This window comes from Notolabrus celidotus, chromosome 16 (assembly GCF_009762535.1).
Source record: "Notolabrus celidotus isolate fNotCel1 chromosome 16, fNotCel1.pri, whole genome shotgun sequence".
Lineage (NCBI taxonomy): Eukaryota > Metazoa > Chordata > Actinopteri > Labriformes > Labridae > Notolabrus > Notolabrus celidotus.
This window is the reverse complement of record NC_048287.1, coordinates 24878648-24902930: the sequence shown is the minus strand read 5'-3', so window position 1 is coordinate 24902930 and position 24283 is coordinate 24878648. Positions and strand designations below refer to the sequence as shown.

General features: G+C 41.0%; 1 long non-coding RNA gene across 1 annotated transcript in view; it reads left to right on the top strand.

Moving 5' to 3' along the window:
• LOC117827826 overlaps nt 1–23608 on the top strand; it is a 91131-nt gene extending 67523 nt beyond the window's left edge. The window contains exons 2-3 of the long non-coding RNA XR_004634283.1: nt 19338–19528; nt 23302–23608. This is a non-coding gene — a long non-coding RNA (uncharacterized LOC117827826). The remainder of the gene's footprint in view (nt 1–19337; nt 19529–23301) is intronic.
• The last annotated feature ends 675 nt before the right edge of the window (nt 23609–24283 follow it).

Sequence of the window (24283 nt, the reverse complement as noted above, 5' to 3'; positions counted from 1 at the left end):
ACCAGAACTTAACCAGAACTGAACCCGAACCAGAACCGAACCGAACCAGAACCATGCCAGAACCGTACAAGAACCGAACCAGAACTGAACCAGAACCAGAACCAAACTCAAGCAAACATTATTAATGTCCTCAGGTTGGCATTGAGAAAAATCCGATGCCTCAGCTCTGATGGGCTGATCTTATTTCTCCTCTCAGTGAGTATTTGCCCGGTCTTCCAGAAGACTCTCTCTGAAGGAAGAGATGAAGCCACGATACTCCATCACCTTATATCCTCACATGTGATTGGCTGCATGGCTGCCAAGCTGACCAATCAACACAAAGTTCTGCTGTGAGCAGAGCTGGGGTTGAGCACTCTGAGAAAAAAACGAAAGGAAAAAACTGGGAGCCGGCTCTCTCTCTCGATGCGAGCCGGCTCTTCTGATTCACTATAAAGCATCGGCTCTCAGAGCCGCAGCTTTTGATCATGACACATCACTACTGTGCTCAATCTGTGTTACAATTATGAGGGGGTCCTTGGACAATTTTCTCACCTGTAAGGGGTCCCTGGATCCAAAAAGTTTGAGAACCCCTGCTCTAGCTAGTAGGAGTCCAAACTCCCGATAGTGAAAACAAACGGAACAAAAAGAGCGACACAACTGCACAGAAACTCCTAGACTACATGTCTTTCAATGTAGACTTCCACTGAGAGGAACATATTAGACTATTTAGGAACTGAATTAGGAACTAAATTTAGACTGTCATACCAGCTTGATCATCAATGAAAATGTCCTGGAAATGTCCTGGAAAATGATCTCTGGAAAAGAGTGGGAACCCTGCTAATGTTATCAAACATAAGTACTTCGGTCAACCTAGACACAAGCAAAGGGATGGAGTCAGTGTTGCCAGATTGTGCGGTTTTTGGTTGGATTGTGTGGGTTAAAATGAGCTTTGGCGGGTGGACATAATTTGGGCTGGTTTTCCATGAGTTGGTCGGGTTTTTAATTGTATTATACATTTTAGTAACCTAAAGATATGTGTGTGAGATACAATATTTAACTAAATAATGTTGCATCTAGTCACTACACTACTAAGCACAAAGTTCTGGTGGGAGGAGATACTAGCTACTGTTATTATACGCACACCCAGTTGCGGCGTACATCAGTGTTGTGAACAAACACAAACTTTTTTGACTGTATTGACATGAAAAACCATAGATCTCTGCTGTTATTTTGTTCAGCTCTGTCACACTTGCCACTTGTTAAGAAATAGTTATGCGCAGCAAATTTTGGAAAAGCTATTTGTTGACTCTTAGATACATATGTGGAGGGTAACATTTAGTCCAGAAGGTCAGTACACCTTTATGGTGTATTTTATGGCAGTTAAAATAGCATTACAGAACTTATTATTGAATTATATATTTGGGGCGTTTTTTTGTGCACTCTGGCGTTTTTTGGACAGCTTTTGGGCTGGAAACTACTAGCTCTATCTGGCAACACTGGATGGAGTTGAAGGGGGCTATTACCGCCCTGACATAGGGCTACAACACGCCCACCAGTCTGTCTAACAAAACTCACCCCCTGTAGAGTGTGTGGGTACATAAATGATGAGCTAAATACCCCAAATCACTGATTAAGGCTGTAAACATGTTTCAGTCCGATGTAAAAGTGAACATTTTGACATGGGACCAGTTGGGTTCCCTCAGCTTTTGCAGCCAGTCCCAAATCAACACTCAAGGAACTGCAGTTCTTTCAAATCCAAACATCGGCTTCATTATCCAAAGTATATTTTTTGACCTTTTACACATGAAAATCCTTTTTCCCGTTTATGATCACAATCTATGATCAATAAACAACTGTACACTTGCTCCAAACCCTTTGCACACATATGCGAGTAGCATTCGTAGGCTATACGATCAAAGAGAGAGAGACATCAGCTGTCTCAGTAAATGCATTAATAAGAATGCAACATCTCATGTTTAACATGAACCTGCAGCTTGTTGCTGTCAACGTTATTTTGCACTTTCTTAGTTCTGCTACATCTTTAGTAACATCCTTCCTGATGTGAGGCTCGCCTTAATTCATCAACATATGCAATTTTAACTACTACCACCTCTATGAATGTAACTACTACAACTTTGAAAGTTACAATTTTCCCCCAAAAAAGATAAAGGAATTGAAGATCATCCTGAAGTGAAAGCTACAAAAAGTAGCAACAATTTATGAGCCATTAAAAGCTTGTAAAGAAAGCTTAACTATAAAGATTTGGAGCAATTGAACTTGGTGACAAAACAGAAAAAAATCATGTTGAATCTTTCCATCTGTATAATTAATGCAGACTCTAACTAACACTCACTCTGCTGTATGTTCCTTAACTGCTAAGCATCAGTAATAATTGCTCAGCCCCTCCAAAGCGAGTGCCGGATCCTCCTTCCCCCAGAGCTGACAAGCAGACCTCGCCCTCTCACACGAATACTTGTATCTACATCACAACATGCCTGCGTACACGAACCCCCACGAAAAAAACCTCCCATTTTTATCCATCAGGTTGACGCTGAGTGCACTCCCTCCTGCGATCCTGCCGTAATTTCATTTTCACTGTCCTAAATTAATCACGGCTCACACTCACAGGAGTTTATTTATTTATTTATTTATTGCCTGAACGTCTGAGAAATTGCATTAGAGGGGGGGAGGTGGGCTCTTTTTCTTCTAATAGAACACTTAATCGTCATTCCTTCGTGTGGCAGAGCGTTCTTTATGTTTGGGAGAGGGGAGCAAATTAGGCAACATGTCATGGAGACGGTAGATTGAGGGGATGCGAATTGGGGGAGATAGTGTGTAAGATAAAGAGCATGTTTGCTGTAAGTGTGTGTTAGTACGTGAGTGAGTGAGTGTGCATATTTAATTACATGCATGTGTTTGATTATGTGCAGTTAGGGAGAGAACATACAGGCAGGAGATACAGTTGCATCATGGGAAAAAGGCAGAGAAAGGTGTTCTCCTGAGACTGTGCGTCCCTCTAAGTATCGTGATGGGGTTGAAAATCACTCTGAGTCTATAGTGGAAGGCTTTTTGCAACGGCGTAATCTCACTGATGCCTGCGAACCCACTGGACTGCATGTAAATGACTCTGTGTGTGTGTGTGTGTGTGTGTGTGTGTGTGTGTGTATGTTTGTGCATGCCTGCTGCATATCCGTGTGAAGCCTCCGTGTGTATGCAGATGAATCAATAATGCCTTGTGATATGATTCCGTGTGTGTGGATGTAGCGCCCCTGGCTTGCCTTTGGCGCAGGGCGTACCGAGCTGAAGGGGAGGACAATGAGCTTACCGGACCAACTGATCTCTCCCGTTCCCATAATCCACTTTGTCTTTCCCTCCTAGGTCTGAGTGGACTCCTCTGCCAAGAGTGGCTAACCTTGGTGCCGTTGTCTTCCTGTCTGTCAAAGAGACACTTATTCTTTTTTTGTGTGCGCATCATTTTGTTTATTTATGTATCTTTACGTGCCAACAATGCCGCCCCCCTTCAGTTTTGACTTTACAGCATTACAGCACTGAAGAACCGACATGTTTCTACTCTGGCTATCTCCTCATGCCTTCTATTCATCACTCTTGATCTTTCGTGTCTTCTGATCTCCCTTCCCTGCTAGTTCTTATCTAGGGCTCTCCGGTCCAAAGCTATCCGTCTGTTACATTTCTTATGAAGTAAACATGTCAACTCAAACAACCTTTGCATTGTTTATCATCGTTTTAATGGTTCAAGTAGCTTTTCAATGACTTAACTTGTTCTTAAGAGGCCAGAATGTACAGTAACATGCAGATTTACACTCCATTACTCAAGGCCATATGTTCAGATTGAAAGCTTTATCATAAAAACAAACACAAACACACACAAACAAACAGAAAAAATAAAAACATTCATTAGAAAATAAAATCTTAATTTTGAAGAAGCTGCTTCTTTTTGTCTAAACTGATTGACTCATCACAAAGATCAAACATCTTCAGCTTTTTTTATACCAAATAATTTCTCCCAAACTGGAACACCTGAAAAACAAATCACTGTATTTTTATTTTTTATTCACAATTGTATTGTATTGTATTTTTTCACCTTTATGTAACATTCAAACATTCACAGAATCGTGCACATGCATAAAACTGAATAGAAGTGTATTTGCTTCAATAAACAAAAAGAACAGAAAGAGAGAAAAATAAATAAAAAGACAAATCCCTCATCAAATCAGATCACTGTTTATTTTTTATTTATTTTATATCATTTGTTTTTATTATTTGAGTGGTTTGAGTTTTCTGATACTGTCCCAACAAAAACAGAACCCATGCTGGGTTTAAGATGAGTTGAGTCGACCTTCTTGCAGAATAATTCACTATTTCCAACAAAATAAGACTCAAATTATTATTTGTATTCTAAATGTTGTGTTCTTATTTGTTGATTGGCATTGTTTCCAGATTTTGACAATTTTCTTTAAAAACAACAGGGAACTATTTTTTTGGCGTGGTGTTTTTCTTCAAACCAGAAAAAGCATTATTTATTTATTTGTTCTGAAGATTTAATATTTGTTTTTCCAGTGATACACATTGATGACAGATACTGACACTTTGGAAAAAACTTCTCTGCTTTATGAAAAGTGAGATAAAAAATGTTCACTTTTCTGCAGGATGTTTTTCTATTTGTGTGATTTGCATCGACAATTCTCACAACATAAAAACAGAGCTCCTGCTGTCGTGAAGATCACAGAACATTTCACGACTAAAATGTCGTGAAAAGTCTTTAACTCGGATAAAACGACTTGTTGAGGCGGACATTTTTTTTGCAGTGTACGCGTGGCGCTATCCTTCACGTGCCCTTGAGTTTAACAGTGATGAGGTAGATTTATGTGAGCCTCTCAGGCACACAGCCGAGGCTATCATGTCATAAATTAGCGGCTGGTCACACAAGAAGAGATGATGCTCTGAGGGAGAGAGAGGGGGGCGAGCGAGCTTTGTGTACACATGCTGTTGGTTTATCATAATCACGTCTTTATCCACCTGCTCCTGTTGTCCTGCCATTTCGTCTCCCCTACCCGACACCTCCTCCTCGTCCTTGGTTTTATCACTTTGTATCGCCGATGCTCTCCTTTCTCCTTTCTCCGCCCCTTCATCCCCCCCTCTCTGCCCTTTCCCCCTCCTCCCCTCTGACCTAGTCTTCTGCGATTGAGGTGAAAGAAGGTGTTTTTGTACCAAGATAATGCTGCAGCGTTGACCTATCGCACCTGAAGGCTCTTGAACGTCTTTGTCAGCATTGGGCGGCCGCTGGAGAAGACGAACGAGATGGAGGAAGTAAAGATGAAAGAGAGAGAAGAAGGTTGAGGGAAATGAAATGTAAAGAGAGGGAAGAGTATTGGCATGAGATTGCATCAGTGTGCGTCTAAACGAGTGTGTATATGACCTGTGCCATGATTTAGGGAGACGGCGGCAGCAGCAGCAGGGGATTGATGCGGCGTGCTGCGGCTGTATTTGTATTTGGCAACACACAATAGATAAAGCAAATGTAGCGTGCTGTCACCGACTGAAGTCAGGGGGGTTAAATGTAATAAGCAGCCACACAGTGAGGCTACACAAAGATAAAACCAACTCAGCTACATTTCCAACACGCAACCTCACTACTTTAACTCTAATCCCCAAATCCTCCTCCTGCGATTGTTTTCGTTCATCATCCCGTCTTTCTGTGCTCACATGCAGCTGAATTTAGCCGTGCTCCACTTCCATTAAAGCTTGTTAGCTCAGGAACAGGAAGTATCACCACAAAAACCTAGATGATCATAACCAAACAGTTGAATTTGAGCAAGTGGAGCATGTGTTCAGTTCAGACTCTCAGTCAGATAAAGATACCTTTTGTTTCCTCTCGTTCTTACAATTCCTGCACCACACATCTCCCCTCTTTTTCCCCTTCTCCTTCTTTTACTCTCTCCATCTCTCCGGCAGCTGTAAGAGATAATTATTTCCAAACAAGCGGTCCCCTGGGTGAAGCCGTATTATCCAAAGCTGCCTTCATTAAAAAGTCCCGCAGCTGCGAGGACGTCTTCGCACTGCAGTGACAGAAAAGGAAAGCAAGATGGAAAGAGCGACAAAAAAAAAAAAAAAAAAAGAGATACTGAAAGAAAAAAAGCCACCTGAGCTGGGACTTGTTTTGGTCCTGAATAAGAATACAACAACAAAAACAAGCAGGACAAAACAAAGAGAAGAAGAGTAGTTAATCAGGTGTGCTGGCTTGGCATATGGCATACATGTGCCTAATGGGAGCCATCAATACTTTGAGGCATTGTTGATGTCCTTCATCTCCAGTAATCGTTCCAAATGCCCTTGCGTGCTAGCTCCAATTACACTCATGCAACACACATGCACACAAAGCAGCACCGAAACAAGCTATTCTGCAGGTAGATTTATGACAAATCCAGGATGACAAGATAAAATGTAAATGCGTATAAAGAAGCCCCGGCCTGCAGCCATGCGCACATAAACACATGCATGCACACACAAGACTTGCACACATGCTCACATCCAGGAAAGCAGCAAAGGGAGCAAGATATTTACATAATAGAGTTGGACAATGCAGAGCGTAAAGGTAATGCATTCTCGTCTTACGTCAGCATAACCTCACATGCAGCATGAGTCGGTGACACAGGGCGAAAGATTGGCGTGTCTGAATCAATTTGCATGAAGGGAAGTCTGTGTTGGGTTTAACACGTCGAAGAGGGACTGTGAGGCCGACTGCCTGCTGAACATTAACATTGTTTTCACTCTCTGTTGTAATACAGCTGAACAAATAACAGATACAAATGCTGCTGAAATCAAACTACAAAAACACCCTCTGCTGACTATTCGGTCTTCTTCACTTTCCAAATCCACCACTCCTCTTGTTTTCTATAAGACCTCGTAGTCTCCAGATTTCTGAAGGACACACGGATCATGCTTGGACCGCTAAGCAGAAGCGGAAGCAGACCAGCCACCATTAAGATCCATCAAATCCTCCAGACTTTGTTGGCAGATTTCAATGACAAACCCGAGGTCATCTCCTGCCCTGAGATCTGACAGGGTCAAAGTCTTCAGAGGAGGAGAAGAAGAAAACGTCAGAAGCTCAAGGCTTCAGATTTAGCTGAGTGTGCAAAACCACCGCATCAGCATCAGGATCCGGATCAGCTGTGTTTCTCCAAGGACGATGAATGTGGTCGGGGAAATATACATAAGATACTAAATTGTGAAATCCTTTGTAAGAGTGTACTGGAAACAAAAATGCTCCCAGATACTGTAAGACAAACGTGTCTTAACTATTTTCCAAAGCTTCGTTTTCAAATGCAACATTTTGCTTCATTTGCAAAACGCTGCTAATTTCATTCAAATAACTGCTCCTCTGCAAAAAGACAAAATAAACACACAATGCAGACACACGAGCAAAGTGAACTGATAGTGAACCTGAAATTTTCTTTGTAATGTAAATCGGTGAGAGTGGAAGATACACCCACGAAAGACTATTAAAGCAGCTGCTTTTTCAGAGCAGCGTTAAAGTGCTCGTTCTTTTCTCTAAAAACTTCTCACCTAGTAAACTCTTGCACCAACTTTTCCCACATCTGAAGGAGTTTCAGATTTCCAAATGTAACGCAAGCTGCTTTGAAGGAATGCAAGAAGTTTTAAGTCACGGTTAGACTCACAGAGAAGTCTCCAGTTCAATTCTCTGCTGTACAAAAGTTCACTTAAGCTCACACTTTATTCATATATGATGTTCCTATTCTGTGGTAGAAGACAGAAATACTGAGTTTGTGGGACATAGTGAAGTTGGGATGCGGGGCACTGTTGGCCTAGAGGTCTAAGTGTGTGCCCCATATACAAAAACTGTAGTCCTTGTTGCAGCGGTCGCTAGTTTGACTCCTGGCCACTGGAATTTTCTGCATGTCCTCCCCCACTCTCCACTCCCCAAATTTTCTGCATCTCTTCAGATGTTCTATCCAAAAAGGGCAAAAATGCGCCCCTCACAAATTTGATTCAAACTAGGACTGCAGCATTGTGCATGAGTTGCAGACGCCCAACAAATGTCCTCTACACTTAAAATGACATTACTGGAACAAAGTTTGATTGAATAAGTTGAAGCATATAGGGCATTTTCAAATGCGTATTGCCTACTGTTATTACTGCAACTTTGTGTTCTTTCAAATTTTAGGGCCTGTGTCCATCTAATGCTGTTTTTTGGGCTTGCAGCACCTATTCTCACTAGATTTAGATTTCTCAATAGATGGCAAGTTAAAACATTTCTTTATTAAAGTAAAAAATAATTCTACAACCATCCTGCACTCTAAAGTCCAGCAGCAGAAGACAGGTTGAGGCAATATGAAGACTTTACAGCATGCATGATGAAAGTATGTTCGTGTTTGTATGTCTGTATGTCTGTATGGGAGGTTTGTTCCTCTACTTTCCTGCAGACGGATGAGTTGTGCAACAGGGAAAGTGGGACCTCTCCTCATCCTCCTCCTCCTCCTCCTCAGACAACAGAAAGAGAGACATCCACTGCAAGACGACAAGAGAAGAAAAAGAGAGAGAGAGTAAGATGTCAGGTAGTGTTGGTGGTGGGTGAGTCGTGCAGGGGAGCAGGTGGGAGCCAACAAGACTGGAAAACAAGGAGAGGAGACGGGAGTGGGGGGGAATATGGGGGGGGGGGGGGGCAGTGAGATGGTGTGACAGAGGGAAGTGATTGAGTGAGGAGGGGAAAAAGGGGAACAGGGGAGTAAATAGTAGAAGGAGGGGTGAGGAAAGGGTGAGAGGAGAGGAGAGGAGAGGAGGGAGACAGGCAAACAGTGGATAAGACAAGGTGGGAATACAGAAGGAGAGGCGTTTAAAAAGGGGGACGAGGTGTGGATCAGCAAAGACGAGGAGGAAGAGGAGGAGGAGGCAGACAGTGTGTGTGTGCGTGTGTTTGTGTTTGTGTGTGTGTGTGAGAATGTAGCGTGTGTGAGTGTGCGCGAAAAAGAGAGAAGAGAGTTCGACACAGAAGGGTATTGCTGCATAAGCAGTCTGTCCAGCTGTCTCTTCTCTAAAAAACGACAGAGACGAGTGATGTCAGGACTTTTTTCTCCAACATCTCTTTTTCTGCTCACAGTTACAGCCTCCTCTCTCTCTCTCTCTCTCTCTCTCCCCCTCTCCCTCACTCTCTCTCTCCCTCACTCTCTCTCTCTCTCACTCTCACTCTCACTCTCCTGCTTGTTCTACCACTGAATTTACTTCCTCATGTTTTTTATTACATCCTTTTTTGGAGCTTATTATCATGAAACGTTCACGTGTTTAGCAGTTTGGATCAAAGCAGGAAAACAACAACAACTCTGTTTGTCTGTGTGTGTGTGTGTGTGTGTGTGTGTGTGTGTGTGTGTGTGTGTTTGGTGTGTGTGTGTATAGAACATGATCTGAATCAGTGTTTATATGTCAGTGTGTTAGGCACACACAGTACTGTGTGTTTTCCTCTGGTTGCATGACAGCAGAACAGTGCTGCTAGCTTTGGAATGGCAAAGAAAAGATGCATTCAGGTAAAGCAGGTTTGTTTTAAATTATTCAGATACTGGTACAGGTATAGGAACAATTCTGCATCCTATATTCCCATACCTCCTACTGCCTGTACCCTGGCGTCATGCATCTGAGACATTTGCATTTACATTTAACAGTTCCAATGAGTCTGTATAGGGTGAGATCTCCCTAATGGGAAGTAACAGTTGACCAGATAGGCATATGTTGCACCATGCAGAGACATTAAATTGGTTCGAGGATGGGAGACAGGACTGATTTCACACTGAGCTTCTCTGTAAGGAGCGGCAGCTAGTTATGGAGAGATGGAAATAGAGAGGAGAGGAGAAGGGGAGGGGAGATTGAGAACAGAGTGGGGAGAAAATGATGTACTGTACATAAGGTCTAGACCGTACTCTGTCAGGGCTTCCCAAACGTTTCACTCTGCGACCCCCAAAATATAGATGCCAAAGACTCTCAACCCCCACTGTCCCTTGAAGTGATTAAATGTTGCTTCATGCTTATTTAGCTGGTCTATGTGGCTGTTTCTTGTGCTTGCTGCTACAGAACCTTTTGAAAAATTTACTGTAACTTTAACTCTGACCCTAACCTCAGAAGTTATCTGGCAACAAAGAAAGGCAGAAATTGAAATAAAAAAAAACGTATTTGCAAGGTTTTATTTCAAATGTAACTACTATTTTTCATAACATCTTTAAAATAATTGGTGAAATAGGTAATTTCAGATTACTTAAAAAAACAAACAAAAAAACATTCTAGAAGACATTTTGCGACCCCCCCAACTGGTGTCTCGTGACCCCCCAGGGAGTCTCGACCCACACTTTGGGAACTCCTGTTCCAACATCAAGATAGGATAAGATCCAGTCCCCTCTTACAGACAGGACTCAGTCTGATCTCAAAGAGCACTTTACAGCATTCAACAAGTCACAGCAGTGAGGACAAAGTTCCTTTAACAGGCAGAGACCTCAAGCAGAACCGGACACGATAGACAGCCATCTGCTGTTGGGATTGGAAAGAGAGGTAGAGGAGATGAAGAGAGAGAGATGGATGGTCTGATGTTCGAGCATTGATGTTTGTGTTTGTTTACAGCAAGTGATTAAGAGGAGGTTTAGGCATTCAAGTTAGTTAGTTGGTACAAAATATGTAGAGAAACATGGTTGCCATTAAATGAATGCAACATAAGAACATTTCATACTGAGATCCTCATTGACATTGCAAACACATTGCCATCCTCCTTCTTTTCACAGTATGTTCCTTCATTCCTTGTTTGTCACTGTTATTACAGAACCTTACCACATTCCTGCCATGAACATGCTGTGACGCGAAGGCACACTGCTGAATATAGAATAATGAGCAGGACATAACGTACAGATCCATGACAGAGAAGTTAAAAGCGACAGCCAGAGGGAGAACGTTAAACGAGGGACCATCCTGAGGTCAATGACTCTTCTCACAGTGTGAATGACAGCAGAAGGTTCTTGGCAGCTCGTTGTGGTGCTGAGAGGCGAGATACAATCAAACTTTAATAATCCCTGAGGGCAATTTGGCTCATTGTAGCACCAAAGAACTCGGTGTAAGAATACAGAGCTGACACTCTGTGTGGAGTTACTGCAGACTAAACCACAAACATGAAATCATCTCTGACACATGAACAGATTGAGTCTCTGCAGTGTCAGCATAGAGGGTATGAAGTTCAAAAACTTGAAACTTCTGATTAGTAGAATTAAATGGATGCCTCATAGAGTAGATAAGGTCATGTTATAAAAAGAGTAATGTATAGAATAAATTATGAAGAATAATTGCCTCTATTTCTGTCCTGACTATCTCTAATAACACACATAAACATAGTTATCATAAATAAAACACTCAATATTAGATCCATAAAAATAAATGTGTGAAATCGTAGCAATATGCTTTACTTATGAGGGGAAATATTAATGTGAAATTAAAGTATTTCAATATGTTATGAGGTAAAAATATTTGTTAAATGTTCTCTTGACAGCTTAAAGTCTTGACCCCTCATAGCTGTGAATATTAAATGTTTGTATTTGCTGATGATTTGTGATGATAATAATTTATTTATACATAAATTAATGTAGCAGCCTGAATACAAATAACACCTCGTTAAACTCATGCATCTAAAACATATTAAACATAAACCTTTCTTTCTTTCTCCCTCTCTTTCTTTCCCCACAACTTACTTTCTTTCTTTCTTCCTTTCTTCTTCCTTTCTTTCTTTATCTCTTTCCTTCTTTATTCTTTGTTTCTTCAATACTTTCTGTCTGTATCTCTTCTTTTTTCCATTCTGTCTCCCTTCCTTTCTTCCTGTCTTTCTTTCTTTTTCTGACTTTATTCACCACTTTCTTTCTTTATCTCTCTTCTTTTCTTCCTTTTTCTTTTTCTCCATGACGTTCTGTCTTTATTCCTCTTTGTTGTTCATTTCTGTGTTCCTTTTATCCTTTCTTTTGATTTCTTACTTCTTTCACTACTTTCTTTCTTTCCCTCTCTTTTTCTTTTCTTCTCTTCTGTCTGTCTCTGTTCATCTCTTTTTCTTTTTTTATCTCTGCATTTTTCTTTTTTAGTCTGCCCTTTTTATTTCCTTCTTTCTTAATCCCTGTTTTTCTCTTTCTTTCTTTCTTTCTTTCTTTCTTTCTTTCTTTCTTTCTTTCTTTCTTTCTTTCTTTCTTTCTTTCTTTCTTTCTTTCTTTCTTTCTTTCTTTCTTTCTTTCTTTCTTTCTTATTTTCTTTGTTTCGTGCACTCTCTTTTGCTCTGCTTCTTGTTTGTGTGTTTTTTTACCTCCCTGTGATGTTCGGTCTTTCTGTGTTCCTTTCTCTGTCTTTGTTTTTTCTGTCATTCTTTCTTTTAGTTCCTTTCTTTCTCTTGTATGTTTGTCATTTCCCGGATTTGATGAAGTCTTTCCTCTCGTGCAAGCTGCTGTCCTCTCCTTGTCTTTGTTTGCATAGTGTGAGAGCTTTTTATACTCGTCAGGTATGTAGTCATAGGAATTGTGTGTCAATGTATTCATGCATCTAAAGTATTCATGTGTTTAGGTATGCTTGGGTGTATGTTTGTGTGTATATGTGCTGAAACGTGTGTGTAGGTGTTTAGGTGTATGCAGATGCATTTCAGTGTGTGTGTGCTGTGTGCAGCAGAAGGATTTAAGGACTGTCAGATATAATAAACATCAGCATTACGGCAGAGCCGAACAGCAGAGTGGAGCACCTAGCTTCCTCTCACTTCACACCCCTCTCTTCCTCTCTCACTTTTCTCTCTTTCTCACCTTTCCTCTCCTCCTTCTCCTCTTGTTTTCTGTCTCTTCTCTTTTTCATCCACTCTTTCTCTCCCCACACGCTCAGAAAATAGAAACCTCTCTGGCAGTATGTACAGGGTAGTACGCCTGAGCATGGCTGAAGAGGCCTTTATGTGTCACGAGAGAGGCTGCTGATAGAGTTACAGCCTGTTCTGGTTGACATGTCTGCTAGCTTAGCGCTGCTCCCCTGACTCTACCTTATCGCCTTGCACTCCACTGCTGCCAGGAGAAAAAGCTGTAAATCAGATTTTTATGTTTTTCTTTCTATCTTACACTCCTCCTGAAAATTTACATCCTCTAATACAATGTGTAAGTGTCCTGCTTCAACAGGAGTGCAAAGGGAATTGAACCCAGCGGTTTTACATTTACAGGAAGAACTTTGATAAGAAAAGTAGAGTTTGTTGGCTTTTCTATTCACATTTTGGGGACTTTCAAAGTAAGATTACAGCATAGCAACACTAATATAGAGGAACAGATCTTCCCTCAGATCCAACAACTTAGTTCATGACTTATCACCTTCTGTCGTGAACAATCAGATCACTACGTGACAGAATATTCCCTACAAACAGACATCTTACGGACACGACACGATCATCTCTCTCTCTTCACCGCTCTATCCCTCTTTCCAACCCCAACATCGTCGAGGCAGATGGCTGTCTAACATGAGTCTGGTTCTGCTCGAGGTTTCTGCCTGTTAAAGGAAGTTTGTCCTTGCCGCTGTAACTTGCTAAATGCTGCAAAGTGCTCTATGAGATCAGACTGAGTCCTGTCTGATCCAGTCCTAAGATGGGACTGGATCTTATCCAGTCTTGATGTGAGGTCTTTGTTAATATAACACAGAATACATAATTATTATTATTTTATTTTATTGAATTATTTTTCTTTGAAGTTTACTGTGAGGATTTTTTAAATTATTATGATTGTTAATGTTGTTATTAATTGTATTATTATTATTATTATTATCATTATCATTATCATTATTATTATTATTATTATTATTATTATTATTATTAATACTGTTTATACAATTATTTATATTGTTATTATTATTATTATTATTTTAAATTTTTGTGTTAATCATTACAATCTTAATTTTATTATTATTATTATGTATGTTTGTATTTACTTATGTTTAATTGTGTAATATCAATTTATTGATTAATTTATCTTTACTTTCGGACTATGGACTAGGTGTTTTAAAAAATCTTGGTTTTTTGTGTCTCTGAGTCTGATGGCTGCATTGTTGTTTTGTGATGTTGGCTGAGTCTAATAAAAAGGTTCAAAATATAGATATATTTAACACAGAGTACGGTCTAGACCTGCTCTGTTTGTAAAGCGTCTTGAGATAACATTTGTTGTGATTTGGTGCTACATAAATAAAGATTTGTTGATTGAACAGTCAAAAAGAGAACGTCACTTTGTCATTTGTATACAGTATACTGTACGTCATGAGCAGTGCACCTTGCAGCATTTAGGAAGTTACAGTGGCAAGGACAAAATTCCTTCTAACAGGTAGAAACCTCCAGCAGAACCAGATTCATGCTAGACAGAGTTGGATTTGGAAAGAGGGATAGAGGGATGAACAGAGAGACATGATTGTGTCGTGTCACAACAGTATAGTGTCTGTTTGCCTCTTAAGTTATATAAATGAATACATTAATTACATTCAACACAGCTCAGGATAAAGAACACTACAAAACATGCTCTGATAATCTGATTCATCCAGGCCTATGCGTGCATATTTCACTCTTCCAAACCAACGTGCATGTTGGGTTAAAATTCCTCACACAGAAGCACTTCACTGTCAGCATATTCAGATCTTTACTTCCTGTTGGTGGTCCGTGCTGAAACACCAGCTTGCCTACACTCCAGGCTTCCTCCCCCTTCCTTGTTAAACACGAACAAATGTTGTGCTGATGTTGGCTGTCCTACATGTCAGAGTTGGCATATAGCTCGTATCTCCCTTGGCTCTGAGTCACAGCCATATGGTGAGGCTGAGTCTAATGTCTGTTATTATGTTGTGGGATTGGTTGTGGCAGCTGTGCGTCTGTTATAGTATATGGTTGTGAGCAGTAACTCACTGCACACTGTAACTGCAGGTGTGTGTGTGTTGGAGGAGGTGGAGATGATGACATGTTAATAGGTGACAGGTGATTCTGAAGAGGATCTTAGCTGCTGAGCATATCAGACTGACCTCACAGATAATTGTATGGGTGCTGTTATATATATGATGTGTTGTTGTGTGCTTCTCCTTTAAGAGTAGCTCTATAGTGAGGTAAAAAAATAAAAACCAGGATGAATTGAAAGCATTTAAAGTTCATTACACCAGCAGACAATATTAAAAACACACAGCTAATAATAATTTCTACAAAGTGATATTACACAGATTTCTCATGGAGCTAAATTTACCACAACACTCTCACTATATTGCTCTGAAGCGCTTTGTGTTTTATTAGCAGTTATTTTTTAAAGCTCCTGCCTAATTTACTTTATTACTAACTTCAATAACCCACCTGTCACTATACTGTATTACTTTCTATTAAAAGTGCTGCAAGTTATTACTGAGCTTTTGCATTAAAAAGAAAAACACGCTGAAGCAGTAGCAGTTAATGCTGCCAAGTGTGTTATCGATCCTCGGATTTAAATGTGAGATTAAGCTCCTTTTTTTTTTTTTTTTAAATGGTCAGCAAGACTCATTCATGCATAGAAAGAAAGCTATGGTTGCATTTTCAGTTGGCATTGCATCTGCAAAAATGCTATTTTCGCCTCTTTCAACTCTTTGAATAACTTCTCACATCTTAATTTATGCCAAAAATGCAATCCGGACGTGTGAGAAGTTTGTTATGTCTGCAGGATGATTGACACTCTGTTGCTCCGTCTGCATCTCCTTCTTTCCATCATCCCTTCCTTGTCTCTATTCTATCTGTGTATCCTCCACTCCCTCCTCCTCTTCCCCTTCCTCTCTCCTCCCCCCGTCCTCTCGCAGACAGCTGATGTTGGCGTGTCAGCAGTATAGTTATATTTCAGGTGCAAGCTGCTGCTTCGGTTCCTATAGGACTTTGTGCGTGTGTGTGAGTGTGTGTGTGTGAGTGTGTGTGAGTGTGTGTGTGTGTGCCCCAAATGTGAATGTGTGAGATAGAGCCAGTTACTGCTTGTCAAGGTGCATAAACCTGCTGTCTATATGTGTTTGCTGTGTGTGTGTGTGTGTGTGCGTGTGTGTGGGGCATCAGAAAGGAGTGTATTTAGAAATATGTGGGTGCTTATAAAATCTTGTGTGTGTTTGTGTGTGTGTTTATGTGTGTGTTTTGCTTGCATCAGGCAGCTATATCACTCTCTGCCTTGCATTTGCTGCATAAGGTATCTTAGTTGTATAACTGTACTCTTCACACTATGTGACGCATTGGATCGCTCTATTGTTTTGCTGCATTGAGCACTTATACAGCCCCATCTCCATCTCCACCTTCTGCTTCAGTGTATCTGCATTATAGCTGAATGCTCCAGGGTGCTTGTGCTGCAAAGGCATCTGGGATTTCTGCATCCCACTCCTGCTGCACCCTTGAAATAATTTCTACTTGACTGGATTTTCAGCCGGATTTAATCGTCCATTTGGAAGCCGAACAATGGTATCGCCTTGAAGTGGTCGATTCACATTGAATATGTATCATTGTGGGATACAATGTTTCTGCTATCAGTTCCATACATTCAGCCACAGCCAGCTGACAACTCTGTTTTAGTGCTACAGCAAGTCTCACCCTCACGTTACCTCCCATTAAAATGATACAAGTGAGTCGCACTCAGTGTCGTGTATGGATTTTTGATTTGGGTTCAAAAGAGTGCTGGTGTCTGAACATTAATTTCTCTGCCTGTGTTGCTGGCCACAGGAAAATACAGCGTGACTGGTTGACCAAGAGGCTGCATGTCAAGTCTTTAAGATGCCTCTTTTATGTAAGGAATTTCTTCACCTTATTTAAAGCAGGAAATATTTTAGTCACCAATATCAGTGTGCATTATTACCCAACTTATTTGAGTTTGTTCACAGGCAACTTCTATCTGCTTACCTTGCTTTGCTTCAGTTCTCTTTTCCACACACACACACACGCACACACGCACACACACGCACACACACACTCTGTTTAACTTAGCCTCTATGTGTCTGGCCTGTGACAGGGCAGTATGTTTGATAAAGCCACCCAAATAAACCCGCCTGTGTTTTCAGTTTGTTTGCTCTCCGTTCTATTCTTCCAGGTGAGCTGCCAACACCAAATGGCTGCACAGAACTATTGATAACAGCGGGATACAAAGCAGGGCTGTCGCTGTAACCACAACAATGAATTACCCAATATTAACAGGCCAAACACTGGGAGCATGGCAGCCCACAACTGCACCTAACTTTGCCTCAGACGGAAACAATGGCAACTGCACTGGTACCTAACATCGCCCATTTGGTGACATTTCGGCGTAGAGCCAAATAAAAAAAAGAAAACCACATCCGGAGCTTTGATTGAGATTTTTGTACAATCTGCTCTAAAAAGATCCCTGTCATATGAGGAAACACGTCCAATATGGGGTCTCACCTAGCAAGTTAACATCCAGCTATCATGGTGAACCTGCCCCCTCCAGCACAGAGTCTCAGACCAGCTTATGCCGGCTCTTAGAGCCAAGTAGTTTGCAACTGGAACACACTGCCCTCCTCAACGTAGATGCAGTCTGCTGCTACAATAATCCAGAATTATCAGCTTATAAACATACTTCATTTTTTCTTTTTGGAGGCATTTTTGCCATTGTTGATTGGACAGCTGAAGAGAGACAGGAGACCTGGGAATAGAGAGTTGGGGAAGACATGCAGTAAATAGTTGAGGCCGGGAGTCCAACCATCGACCTCTGCAAAGAGGGCTATTGCCTCTCTAAACATAGTTAAACCGCTAGGCCACTGACGCCCCAATAAGACACATTTAATGCCTTCTTTTTTCTTTTAAAAAGTGTTCTGCATCTTACATAATCATTCACATCATTAGTATAAATGCAGGGAGAGTCATTTTATTGGGTCATGGTATTCAACCTGGCTGTCACTCCAAGAAGCAAGCAGCAGCTTTGTCTGACTTGCTGGAATACATACTTACGCTGATCAAGCTGGTGGTTCCAATTTGTCTTTATAGGCATGCTTGCCTTTATTGATACAAAATCTGAAGGGACAAATGTGGGGAGTGGAGAGTGGGGGAAGACAATGCCGCAAATGGACGAGGCCACTAGTCCAACCAGCAACCTCTACAAGGAAGACTTCAGCCTCTGTACATTGGGCACATGCCTAGACTGCTAAATGCCAACGGTGCATGGTAGTGCCACTTTTCACAGGTGGTGTTCCGTTAAGTGAATGAATCTTGTTGAATGCTGGTTAGATTGAAACGTCTCCTTAACTTAAGACAAGTCTACCATTAGCTTAGCTCAACTGCTGGAACTGCAGCTATGAGGATTGCAAACCCCACATGGGAAAAACAGCAAGACAGAAACTGCATGATGGGACTCGTCATGCAGGAAGACAGTTGAGTCCTTTTTCTTTCTGGAACTCCAAAACAGACTGCATCACATACTGCACAGGGGTGACTCTTACATTCTAAGATGTAACGCTACTTTGGCCGTCACAAATATAGGCCCACCTAGGAATAGCATATTTGTGGGACATTGGCAAAAAGATGTACTGCATGAAAGTAGTCAGAAGTTAAAAGAAATTCTGCTGTTTCAAAATACAGCAAAATCAGCATAACATGTCAATGATTGCTACCTTCCTTTCACATTACCACCAAATCTCCTCAATTAATCTCAAACTTTGACAGAGATAAAGACAATCTGCTCTTGCTGTATCCTGTGGAAGCAAATGACACCCATGAACCCATGAACTGTAATAACACGGCCACAATCAAAGTGTAAGTTATTCATAGCTCACCAAGCTTGCTCTGTACAGTGCACTGTTTAAAGACACCAGTTGAAAACAGTTTACCCAGCTGTCATTGTGACTTTACTTCTCTACTGCACCATCACATTATATTTCTAAAACTTCATAGTGATGCTTTTTTGGCCCCTTCTTACATTTTGCTATCTGTCTTCTGCTTGCTAGGTAGTGTCTGGCAGCACTGGTTATTTGCTCCGTTTCCATGCAACAAGAGATTTGCAGCTCTGAAGGAGGCACCTCGAATTTGCAGGAGAAATGACAATGTGGATAAACAACCCAGCCAGTCCCTCGTGTAACATTTAAACACTGGGCCACTGTTCCAAATGTATGACCCGTGTGTTTCTCAGACTCTCCTCTATGCAGATGATTATATTACTTCCAGCGTCTTTCTCTAAGCCGCGGGGACAGAGCATCAGAAAACAAACTCAGCGCAGAGATTCAGTTTTCTCTCCTTGTCATCCCCGCTCTCATTCTCTGTCTTTTTAGCCATTCTGCCCCTCATTCCATCTTTCACAATCGTCCCCCTCTTCCCCCCCCACTCTGTCTTTCAGAGTGGTGTAGAAATGACGGATTGACTGAGTGTCTGTCTCTCCGTGGGAAATGAGCCTGCTAATGTGGCGAACTGGGCTTGTTCCATATTCATCTGCAGGCCTGTGAATCACTGTGCGACTACAGAGGCTGCCATGTGCACGGAGGCACATCTGCTTCCCTTCCAAAAGTCAAACGGAGCGCAAAATGAGCGGTGAATATAAATCCATTTCCTCTCTCTTTCAGGTCTTCATCAGTCCATTGCTCTGCTCACTCTCTCTCTCGGGCTCTTCCTCCTCTTCCTCTGTGCCACTGCTCCGTCTCCACTTTCACCTGCTGTCACATGCATACCACCATTATTCTCTGCCACTATTGTTCTGTCCCCTCTCTCTTTCTCCTCTCTTTTAATCAGCCTATCCTTCATCTCCCTTATCTTCCTTTGAACGTCACCCTGAGCTTTACAGAAAGACAAGGCTGTTTTGAAAAGGGATCAGAGAGTCTGACGGACAGACAGGCGTCTCACCAGCTGGCAAAGAGAAGCTAGGGCAGGTGAGGAAGAGGCTGGAAGTCATTAGGGATGTCTGCAGGGATTAAGGTATAAATAATCCTCATGTCAATCAGACACAACGCTGTGGTCTTGTACAACAACCTCAGCAGACCTGGCTGGATAGCCGGGCAGCAGGCCAGTAATAAACACTGGCTTAACCAGTGAATTACAACAGATAGTGAACACAGGGCACAAGGAAAGCAAGCCTGCTATTACTGAATGTTAAGTGAGTGAATATTAAAGCCGAGAGCACAGCTGGGAAGAGGTCATTTCAAAATAAAGGCTTGTATCTGTGTCATATTGCATGACATATTCAGTCATCCAGTCTAACGAGGCCTTCACAGGTCTGTTCAGTAATGCTTTGATTTTTCAGAAGAATATGAGAAACAGCTTGTATCACTTTAACCAATACAATGAGGATAACACAACAACTTTATACTAACTGTATCTTTCAAATAGGGCTGTCACAATGTCAGAATTTCCCCTCACGATTATCATGGTAAAAAAAAATCACATTATCACGATATTTATTAAAAACTTCAACTTTCCTAAAGAATTTAGTGTGAGTACCAAATCCCCAAAACTCCCAAATGGCCAGATAAACTTTTGGGGATTTTATGAGAGTACTTTGCTTTCATCTGTCATCTCCTCTGACATGATTTATGCTGCAGTAGAAGCAACACACTGCGGCAAAGGTTAGCTGGCTAGCTGACAACCGAGTCTTCTTCTACTACGGTTAAGGTAGCTTCTTCTGCTTCTGCCTCTTCTGCGTCTAATCTGGTTTTAGTCACATTTAAGGGGGCAGGAGAGAAAGAGAGAAAAGACTTGACCCTACTCTTAATCATGTGCATGAGACCTCAGATATTTTTTTTAATACAACACAGATGATTAATTGAAATGACAAACACAAATTTCTGTATGCTGTTACCTAACATACGATCTAGAAATCAGCAGCTTGACGCTCTGCACTCTCTTTTTCTGTACTTTGCTAAGACGATGTCAGACCAAGACTATAAGGTCTATTATCATGCTAAGCTATTCTGACTATGTAAGGCCTCTGTAGTTCCAAAGTGATGAAAAGCAATATCTGTGTCTATGATGTCATTCAGTGTTATTTAGAACTTAATCCTTACAAAGACCATGAAGCCTTTAACTCGTTCGGGACATTTAAGAGACTCCAGTCCATGAGACTTTGGACGGTCTGAAAAAAAACTTGTCATGCACGAACAAAGCATGATAGATTTGGTGTGAAACCTTGAGCTCTTAATGAGCTTTAGTCATGCTTGGCATTAAAAAAGACAGATTTTTTTCCCCTTGTCTTTTTTATCATGAATTTATAGTCACAGTACATTGTTTTTTAAATATTAAACCAGTCATTTGTTATTGATTTTGAGTCTTTTTTTATGAGTCAGTTTTTAATTTGGGACTTTATCACAGCCTATCTTTGAGCTCCTCCTTTCACACTGCACAGGTGTAACTAATCACAGTAATCAGGGCTCTGCTTCACTTCTGGCCAGTTAGACACCTACAGTAAATGGAATGCAGTAATAATCAATGTAATTATTACCACCTGTGCTTCTCCTACAAAGACATCTTATAATTTCAACTTGAGTTGTTTTGTTCAGTCCGAGTGATAAGATTCACTTTAGTGCCTTACGTATCGGATAAAAGACGATCACGTTCAGCTAAGTTTAAAATGCGTAAACCTCAATTTCAACTGCAATGAGTCATGTTCACATATCACTTTTGAATTGATATGAAGTTAATAAAAAGTGGGTTATTTACATGTAGCAGGTGCAGAGCTACACGATCGTTACCTTTATCAGTTGAAGGAGAGTTGGGGCTGTGCCAAAAGAAACCCCACTGCAATTTCTGCATGTCATCATAGGTTCCATCAAGACATACAAAATGAAGATGTTAGATAATGAAATTTAAGTCACATTTTCACTCTTCTTTAGCTCGTTTGCAGAAAATATCAGGCTATTAGCTTTGTTCACTAGCTAGCTGCTCTCTTTGTCTATCTTTGGTTTGGTGCTGTAAAGGTAAACAACAGTGTGTCTTAGTAGCCTTCAACAGCCAAGAATGATGCCACGAGAGCAGTGTTAATTTTGGCTGCTATTTTAGATTTAGCCTTCGTCTTTAGACAAAAATACCTTTTAGTTTTGGTCATATTTGAGTCTTTTAGCCCTTTTATAGTTTTAGTGTAGTTTTGGTTGATGGAAGCTCAAAACATTTAGTAACTCACACTGGGGGGTAAAAATCATCAATGGAAAATAGAAACATGCATGGAGGCAGGAAGAGCAGATACACACAGCACGCTTGTTTCAAGTGGACCAAGCTAACACTGTGCCCCACAACTAATAACTCAGCATGTTACAAGACTTAGTGCTTATATTATGTGAGGAAAAATAGCATGGATTATGCCGACGGTCCGTCACCAACATTTTCGTCTCGTTAATGAAAACGAAACACAAGTGCGTCACCATCCATCCATCCATCCATCCATCCATCTACTTCCTCTTATCCGGGCCGGGTCGCAGAGGCAAGTTCCTCACAGTTTTTATTATCAGTGATATATTGTAGCATCTACTGCAGCTGCTTTAACTGATGGTAAACTGATTGTTTTACATGAAGTGTTATGTAATGTGCAGTTGTGTTGCATGTTGGTTGCATTCCTGCGGCCTCAGTAATAGCTTCTTTACATCTATTTCATCACAACCAATAAATAATTGATACATAAAGTGATCATATCCACTCTACTCAGATCATATTTAAGGATTAAAAGAGTGTTTTTACACAAGCAATCACACGAATCCCCTTCACGGGACTTCTGATTCATATTTAAGCGCCTCTTTATAAACAAGTGTCCCCCGTTCATCTTTAAAAATCTGCTCAAGCTCTTTAAAGCAGCGCCGGGACTGTTTGTGAAAAGCAATATTCGAGTCTTAGGGGGCTGTGTACTTTTTATGCGCATTGTGTGACTCACTTCCCAAACATCATTGTACTTTCTCACTTGTGTTGTTCTGAGTTTTTCAGGTTCTCCATTTAAAGTGCCAAACATGTCAGAATACTGAAACTGTTGATTCCACTGACTCTGTGTTTACGTCCACTTATCTTCCTCTGCTGCCATACTGTACTCTCCACCTCTGTGTGTCCTCTGTGAGTTTCCTCTCTGATGTGTTGATGCAGCCGTCGTGTCAACATGATCAATTTTACAGTAAAAATGCCTCCACCAACATCCCAACGTCCTTCATCAGCAAGCTCTTAAACAAATCAATTAATTTGTTAATTAATCAAACAGGTGCACTGTGGTGTATGCTGACATTGATCCCCCCTCACACACACACACACTCCTCTTTACCTCTCTTATTCTCCTCTGTGGATCTCTTATGAAAGGGTCCTTCACTCAATTCTAATTTAATCTCCGATCTCTTTTTCAGCATCGATCTTCATACACCCTGCGCACCACAAAGTGATATTGAGAGGGGGACTGATATGGAGATGGACATTGATTTGGAATAAGAAAAAAAATTATAGAGGAAAGATGCGTCCTAGTTCTTGAGGAAAGTCTCAGAGGAGAGGAGGGGAGTGAAAGTGAAAATCAACTTTTGCTGATGTTTTGACACTACCTAATCCTTGGAATTCCCTCCTCAGCCAAGGGGAGGGGTTCTCAAACTTTGCCATGCCTAAGACCCTGATTTAATTCTTAATTTCTGTCCTAATTCTTATTACATCTGAATAATCTTATCATTTATTCCATTCATTGTCCTTTTTCGAACCAGTCTTTTGACATTTCTCTCTGAACAATGATCAATACTAAATCGTATTTCTTAATATTTTTCTTCCTACGTGTTTGAATATCCTGCAGCTCCCCGTAATGACAGCTGAGACAGGATTGTTTGCAAGGTTGTTTTACAAAAAACGCACAAACAGCCGATGTACTGCAATTAAGCTGACTCAGTAGAGGTCAATACTTTCAAATAGCAGCAGCTGCCTCACATCGAGTGCTACAGGGTGATTACAGAGCTGCTCAGCCCGGCCTCAATCAGCGGACTTCAGGACTTCAAAAATCACGCAACAATCACAACACTGTGAATATGAATGATAAGAGAATAGTGACTGTGATCTGTTTTTTAGTTTGCTTTAACACTGCTGCACAAGTCACCAGTTTCTCTTGTCCCCATATTTCCCATCACTCTTTACTGTCCTATCAAAGTAAAAATTCAGTAGTTTTAGAAAATCCTGAAGATTAGACTGTATTCTGCCATCATGGTTTGATCAGTAGCAGACATGTCACATGCTGTCTGAGAGTGAAGGCGCACCTGATATCATGCAAGCGGACATTAGAGGGATGATGAAATTAGCTGAGGCCAGCAGAGAATAAAGGCATGATGATGGTAGACAGCTAAAAGACAATATTCA